Source organism: Corvus hawaiiensis, chromosome 2, assembly GCF_020740725.1.
Source record: "Corvus hawaiiensis isolate bCorHaw1 chromosome 2, bCorHaw1.pri.cur, whole genome shotgun sequence".
Taxonomy (NCBI): Eukaryota; Metazoa; Chordata; class Aves; order Passeriformes; family Corvidae; genus Corvus; species Corvus hawaiiensis.
In genome coordinates, this window is record NC_063214.1 from 28,150,227 (window position 1) to 28,158,035 (window position 7,809).

General features: G+C 43.1%; 1 long non-coding RNA gene across 2 annotated transcripts; it reads left to right on the forward strand.

Moving 5' to 3' along the window:
- The first annotated feature begins 1,422 nt into the window (after window positions 1-1,422).
- LOC125321358 lies at window positions 1,423-5,224 on the forward strand. Of its 2 annotated transcripts, XR_007201525.1 has the most exons (3): window positions 1,423-1,856; window positions 2,529-2,692; window positions 4,910-5,224. It is a non-coding gene; the product is annotated as an uncharacterized LOC125321358 (long non-coding RNA). The 2 variants fall into 2 exon arrangements; XR_007201524.1 differs by lacking the exon at window positions 2,529-2,692.
- Window positions 5,225-7,809: the final 2,585 nt, after the last annotated feature.

Genomic DNA, 7,809 nt, shown 5'->3' on the forward strand with positions numbered 1-7,809 from the left:
CTTAAGCATTTGTACCCAAAATACAGAGTGAGGGGAGAATCCCAGCACTCCCTCTAGAAGGCCAGCAGTCAGCTGCATTGTGAATCCCTTCTCTACTTTCTTCCCATGATTTTGAGTGGCACTTGCAGGTTAGTCATGCCCATTTAAAAGTTTATATACAGCAGATGTTCACAGAGCTGATCAGGAATTATGGATTTGATGTTGTAGCTGCAGCCCTCTGTGACATACAGAAAATGTATTTAAAACACAGAGAATATACCTGCCTTGCAGAATAAATTCAGACACCTCCCTTGGTGCTGTTTGCTCAGGAGGAGACATCTGAGTCCCTGATGAGGGGACATTCAGTGTCCTGAAACCCAAAGCAGGTCCCTTGGATCTGACAAGGGAAAGTTCTGGCTGGGCAGGGCAAGGCAGGGCGGTGATGTCTGGGAGCTAAACATGCTGACAGCTCCCTCTCAGAGCAGAGTGTTACCTGCTGCCCTCCTTCTCAGGGGGAGAGGCCAACTGGGCCACACCTTTTCAGAAGCAGACTTTGCACAAGTGTCATAAATCTCTGCCTTGCCTGCTGCACAGCGCTGCCACTGCACTGGGTATCACCAGGAACCATCCATTTGAACTGTACCAGGAACCATCCATTTGAACCATCCATTTGAACTTGCAGCCCAGGGTAGAAGAAATAGATTACTTTGCCACCTGTTTGGGGGGATAATTTCTCCACCTCCTTGGTGCCTGAGACTTGTCTTACCCCAGTACCCAGCACTGCCTTTTCACAATGTCTCCATCTGTACCCTGCCGGTGCTCGATTTGTCTGTGTTTGTGTAGACATGCATGGCAAGGATGTGCTCCCAGAGCTTGTGTAGTTCCAGAATCAACATTCCAGTGATCCATCAGGAAAATTTGACTGAAGGGCAGCATGGTCTTGCTTTAAGCAAGCCAAGGTAGCAGGCAAACCTACACTCCTTTCCCCACCCTGCAGGACAGGTAGTCTTTGAAGACTGTGGGATGGTGCAGGTATTTGTTTCAGCAAAAGCTGCAGTGATGTGTAAAAAAGAGAGGGAAGGGATCTCCCAGCTTTTTGGAGATGGCCTCTGTATAACGCCATTTGAATCTTACTTTTTGTTTGGTGATAAGTTTTAATAGTTATCCTTTGAGGATTTTCCCTGCGAGCTTATCTGAATACACCAACAGTCTTTTTTGTAATATTCGCATTTCCCCTTTGGTTCAGCCGAGCCCACTGACAGATCATTCAAATTCAATTGTTTTATGTCTAAGCCGAACAGCTAATTAAAGTAGGGATGATTAACCTGACTGGCAGTGTCGCTCTCTCTCCCTCGCTCTCTCGCTCCCTCCCTCCCTCCCTCCCTCCTGTTCCAATCAGTCTTTTTCTCACACTCTCCCTCTCTCTCTCTCTCTCTCTCTCTGTCTTTTGCTCTACTGTGTGTGTATGTGTGTTTTTTTTCCTCTCTCCTAAACGTGGTCTGCTTGCTGATGGCAGAATGGCACTCGGAGATTTGTGCATTGTGTCTGGTTTCCTACGGGCAGGCTGACCCAGTGCCTCTAGGGACTTATCAATAGACCACTCAGAAGAGACAGAGACAGGAGAAAGGAGGAGGGGTGGCGGGGGAGAGAAAGAGAGAGGGAGAAAGAGAGAGAGAGAGAGAGAGAGAATCAATATCAAGAATAGAAGGAGCTCCGAAGCCATTTTTTTTTTTTAAAGAAGTATCAGGACTTGGGAAGAGGGTGACAAAGAAGGTTTTTCAAAGAGGCAGTGGAGGAGGTTCTAATAAATTTGGAAGGAAACAGTTCCCTGTCTTGGGAAAAAAGGAGAACTCCTGGCTGATTAGCATTCACACCAGGTATGAGATGTTCCCTACCCCTTATCACTGTCGCAACCGAGATGGAAAAAAGCGCTTCCTCCCCCCTTTTTTGTTTTTTGGGTTTTTTTTGTTCCCTTCTTCCCCCCCCCGTCAGCCGTCTCTGCTCTTTAAGGAGATGGAGCGAGCGTTTATTTTGGTACGTTGGTTGGTGGTGGCAGGGGGAGTGCGAGCTGTGGGCATTTGTGTGCTGGGAGCAGGGAGAATGGAAGCAGGGCAGCGGGGAGGGGGCGGGTGGGAGAAGAGCCGGGAGTGTGTTACTGTGTCTCCTCTTTGTGCACCCCTGGGGGGGGTTACCCAAGTTCATTTCCAGCAGGTGGATTTAGACAGGGAGTTACTTAACGCTTGACCGCCAGTTTTGAAAAAAAGGAAAAAAGGGGGAAAAAAAAAAAAAAAAAAGACCTGCTTCCTATGTCTATTAAAGGAAGCTCCAATTTTTTCCCTCTCTCCTCTCTCTCTCTTTCCTCTCTTCCTAACCAGACAGCGGGAGGGTTTCTGGCTCCTCGCCAGCCCAAAAGCCTCTAAGTGTTTTGCACTTGTTTCAGGGAGCCCGGGGATTTTTTTCAGCATTTTCACTAGAGAACAAAGAGTTCTTTACAAAGGAAGGGGGAGAGCGAGCTTAACGCCTGAGATATGTTTTTCTATTTTTATTAGGGATTTTTTTTTCCCCCTCCTAAAAAGAAAGAGAGAGAAGCAAAGCACAGAATGTGTGGCAGCAACAAAATAGATTGAAAGGAAATGCAGTTCCCTTACCTCCAAATTATAATTTGGAATTAATAAGAACAGGAATGGAAGGGGGACAAGAAGAAGTGAGTTTGGTATGTCGTTCTTTTCTCCCTTTTTTTTTAACTCTCTCTTTAAATTTGAATTGCTGTTTTGCCAACTTACCTAGCTTTTTTTTTTTTTTTATAAAAGTTATACTGCAAACAGTTTCTGATTACTTAAAAAATCAATCAACAAATTTTTACTGGGAAAAAAAAAAAGAGGGAAATGGGGTGGTTTCGATAAAAAAGAAGCAAATTAGTGGGAACAGAAATCTTTCACTTTCTGTCACTTAGAAAAAAAGTTGGTAATGGCTTGTTGAAGCTAGGATCTTAAAATACAGATGGGGCACTAACGTCTGTGTCCACGGACCCAGCTTTTCCCTGACCATCTGTCTAAAAGTCACCTCTCACTGGCAGCTCAAATGATTAGTTGGATCTCAGGGATTTTTTTTGTTTATTTGTTTGTTTGCTTCTTCCTCCTGTTCAGTGGGACCCTCTTTTAAATGGCTCCATTTCACCTTCTGAGTTTAGTTCTTCAATCGATCCCCAGATTGAGGGTTTCAGGATAGACTTCCTTGCACTGTAGATTTTTTGTTCTTCTGAATGTGTTTCTTATAGATACACTCTTTGTCTAGTTGTACGTGAAAAAGGCACATGTAATATAGAAGGGAATAGCGCATCATGTTTAAGGAGATGTTTGATTTGAATTTCATTGCATACAGTGTGTAGCACGCAGGATATCTTCTCTACAGCATCTCCTATGCAGTGGTTAGGATGTTTGAGAATATATACTGTTGCAAATTCAGGAGCTTAAGGAAGTGCTTTCTTTAGCCAAATTCTGCCTTCCTTCCTATATTGATTTGTATTTTCCTGGCTTTGACAAATCGCCAATCTAAGAACAGCATCATATAGCAGAGCTACAGAAAACAAGAGAGGAAACTGTATATTATATCCCCCCTAAAAATCATGAGCACACAATACACAAAACTAGATCAAATTATTACAGAGTTACGATGATTGTTTCTGGCTGCACTACTGCTACAATACCTTGATTTTTATTTTCATGCTGCAGGCTTTCCTCAGAAGAGGTTGTCTGTTACAGCTACGTAGGTATCGCATATGTATGGTAACACTTTTTAAGCAGCACCTATGTATTGTGTAAGTGTACACGGAGAATTAGTCCATTTACATCTCCTCATATGATGAAGGGGAGAAAAAATCCATCCTTGGGCTCTGTGCTTGCACCGCTTTAGAAATCTCAGTACCCTACAGTGGCAAAACATCCTACAGGATACAGCCTGTCCCTTGCAGAAGTGAAGGAAAACTGTCCATGGCAAGTGAAACCACCAGTTAAAACACAGTTTTGTTTTCATACCAGTGTCTAGACTGGGGGCTTGCAACCCCCCAGCTTCATTAGCCAGAATGCTAATGCTCTCCAAAGCTGCAGTGGGCACAGCTCTCCCAGCAGAAGTTGGGGAGTCATCTGGGGCTGAAGTCCCCCGCCCCGAGTACAGGTTCCTTTGCTGTAGGTAACCCAGGTGTTCTGCCTTTCTATGGGCAGCAGCAATAGTGGTGCCAAGTCAAAAGTACTTAGTGGGCTCCCCAGTTTAATGTGAAATGCTTGGCCGTGAGGGACAGACCACCGTAACAAATAGAAAAACTTTTGGCAAATTAGAAATGCCTTTCTTCTACCTAAAATCCTTGCTTTCCTCATTCCTTCAGAGAGTTTTCCCAACTCCTGATGTTTTTCATGATCTGAATATTTTCTGTGACTTTCCTCTCTTGCTCTCTCCAAAAAGGAAAAAAAAAAAAAAATCACAGGAAAAGTAAGCAAAAGAGAGCAGAAATGGGACTTGGCCTTTGAAGTTTTCCGTAGGATAAGCAGGCTCTTTTTTTCTGCCTGAATCTTTTTCTTCTCCCTCCACCCAACCTCTCTAATCCCCCTTTATTTTTTTTTTTTAAATCTAACATGCTTTTGGTGAGAATTTTGTATCTGCAACCCTGGAAGTGGTGATTCAAGAGAGAGGTCAGAACAGAGCTGAAACCTAGATTTAGCCCCCTCAATCTCAACTAGAAAGCATCTTCCAGTGGCTGTCACTGCATCCAGAAGTAGGGAGAAAGGCGATAGCTGTCTTTTGGGGACTCCGTGGACCTGATCTGAGAGTAACACATTCACAGTACAGGAGAAAAGAGAGAGAGGGGAAAAAAAATAAAAAAAAGGGGAAAGAAAAGCTCTTTGAGCAGTAACACACTGGCTCTTTCTTCCTGCAGGCAATCCGCTCCAGCTCCTGGCGACGTGTCCTGCACTATCAGATATCATATGACTCTTTATTTGGACTCCCGTTAGCAGTATGGGCCTGTTAGGAGGCTGTTTGTTTTCTTTTCCTTTCATTTCCTTCTCCTTAGTTCCCCCCATTTTATGTGTGCCTGTGTGAGCATATCCCCTTTATAATCTCTCTTTTTGTGCTGAAGCTTTATAGAAAAGAAAAAAAAAAACTTAATCATTTCCCAGGGCTGTTTTTAATCCTCTGCCAAAATTGAAGTTCATTGTCGAGTTGTAAAAATAAATAACACCTTTCGGCTTTATTTCTCTCTTTTACTTCTTCCTGTGCCCTTTCTGGCACTTCTCGGTGTGTCCATATATTCTGTTGTGTGTCTCCCTGTCTCTCCTGCCTGAGTGGGTGAAGTTGGGATACACCTGTGTCAATCTAAGGAGGAATACAGAGCTGCCTGCTGCCGCTCCTACCGCTCCGTGCCGTTCCTTTCACTTTCATAAACTTCTCTCTGTTTATTTATTTATTTCATTTGGGCACCTTCTCCACACCGAGTTTGAAAAGCTGTCAGGCAGCAATCCCTGTGCTGGGCTTTTCTGCATTTAGGTGAGCAAATGGGGGAAGTTAAGGCTGTAAGAAAATGAAATGTTGTGCTGAAGGAAGAGAGGATGAAGTGCGAGATAGAAATTAGACACGCTTTGTGTACGCCGCCCATAAAAGTTTCCTGCACCAGAATGCTGGTGCCTAATAATAGGATGGGGGGAGCCAGACAGCAGCTAACAATTGGAGGTGTGTAGCAAAGTAGCCTTATGGCAGCAGCATTTCTGATACTCAGTCACATTTTAGTTAAGGGAGATTATATATTTCCCTGTTTGTGCTGTCTTTAGTATGACATTATTTAGATAAACACTGCTGCAAAACTTTTTTGCCTGAAAATGCTAAGTCACGTCAACAGAAACACTGAATTGAAATCAAATTTACTAAATCGTTGCAAGGAAAAAGGTCTGTCTTTCCAAGAGAGGTAATGTTTTGTTTTGATACTTTCCTACGCAATGTTTTAATTTCTCTTTGTGAACTAAGGATTTATGTTGAGACTTGTTAAGAATTGATTTTTAAAGGTGGGGGGGAGGAAAATCCTTAAAACATTCCAAAATGTGAGGTTTTGAAGGGAGGAGACTTAGGTTTTTTTGGAGGAATTTGAAGTGTTTGGGTTTTTGTTCATTTGCTTCAGTTTTTTGCAACCTGAATCGTAATATACTTTGTCAAGCAAACCAGTAAATAAGCTTTTTACACAACTTTTCTCCCTCTGTAATTACTGCTGTATTTTTATGGAACTTGGTGTTTTATTTGTCTGAATTTGGTATGATCAGCAAAGCTGAAGTCCTGTTTGCACTGTAGAGACACAAAGGAGTTACTGATACTTTCTGTCAGAGGTAGATGCTTTGGCCAGCCAGTCATTCTACCAAGTTGTGCTGTTCAGCAGTGACTGTGTGCGGGCCGATCGCCACGCTCTGGAGGAAAGTATGGACAGATTTTGGTGTGTGATTTATATACATTTTGGGCTGATATTCCTATTAGAACAGCTGAAGAACTATAAGTTTTAGCCTTTCCTCTCCAGTGTATACTTAGGCCAGTGTACAAAAACAATCCTGTAAGTGAGGCAAATACAGACCAGAGGTTTTTTTTGTTGAGTCCAGAAACACCTGCATTTCAACTGTACTGTAGGTGTGTTGAACTGAATTGAGGTCACCCTGCTAGTTGGTTGTGTTTCTTCCTTCTCATCTAAGGCACCTTCCCACTGAAGTCAGTGCAGGTTTTCCTGAGAAAAGGTATTGAAAAACAGAGCTAGAACATCAGGATTTAGGGTGGTCCCCTTGAAGAAGTGTTGGAAACCAGACAGCCCAGAGTGTGTGCTTGCATAGCATAGCATCCCTCTGGAGCCTGCAGGGTGCACTTGCTTTAGTGGAGATGCAACAGCTGAGTTGAGATGACTCCTGCAGTCTGAAACTTTATTTGTGTATGCCTCCAGTTCCTCCAGGTAAGTGCCAGTGTCTGCTTTGCTCTCAATAGCACACTCATTCTTTTTATTTCATTTTTGCCAGTTGTCCCAATGAGGAGTAAGAGACTCTTTGACCAGAGACATTTTCAGGCTTCTTTCCTTTTCTCTCTTCCTCGACCAACTTAAAACCAGCTTTACTTTAACATTTCGTGCTAAGGCACATTCATGCTCCTGAGGAAGCAATTACAGACTTTGTTGGAAGAAATCTGCTTTTGGAGTAAGTGTTACGAATGTAAGAATTGTGTGCTCTGCGTGCACGGTACATGATGTTCCCTGGTACTCTACACGTGCTCCAGTGCTCTGAGCAGTCCTAGCTGTGGGTATTGTATTTATTTGTCAGCCCGTTCTGGTAGTTGCCCATGAATTTAGTTGACTTGACAATCAGTAAACAGCTCCACGATAAGGCTGAAGTTTGAGAGCAATGTAAGTGGGAATTAAAAGGCTTCTTTCAAGTTTTTGTCCATTTCAGTGGATTGTTGCTCAACATCTTTATTTATAGGAAAGAACCCCATGCTCTTCAGACTTCTTCAACATCATCTCTGCAGAGTAGATTCTTTTGTTTCAAAGATGTTACAAGCTCAAATAATTATAAAAGACTTATTTAGATGACTCACAAAATAAATATAGCAAAGACGTGTAGAAAGCTGAAAGCAAAGTGCTGCTGCTAATGCCTGAAAGCATGGCTCTGGGCTGGGCAGAGAAGGACAGGGTCGCTGCTGCTGAAGCTTTGTTAGCCTAACTTGGACTTGGTGGTATTGCACCAAAGTTGTGTTTTGACTTGGCTTAACTTCACTGCTTTCATCTGACTTTTTTTCTAAGCCAGCCCAATCCAGATCTGT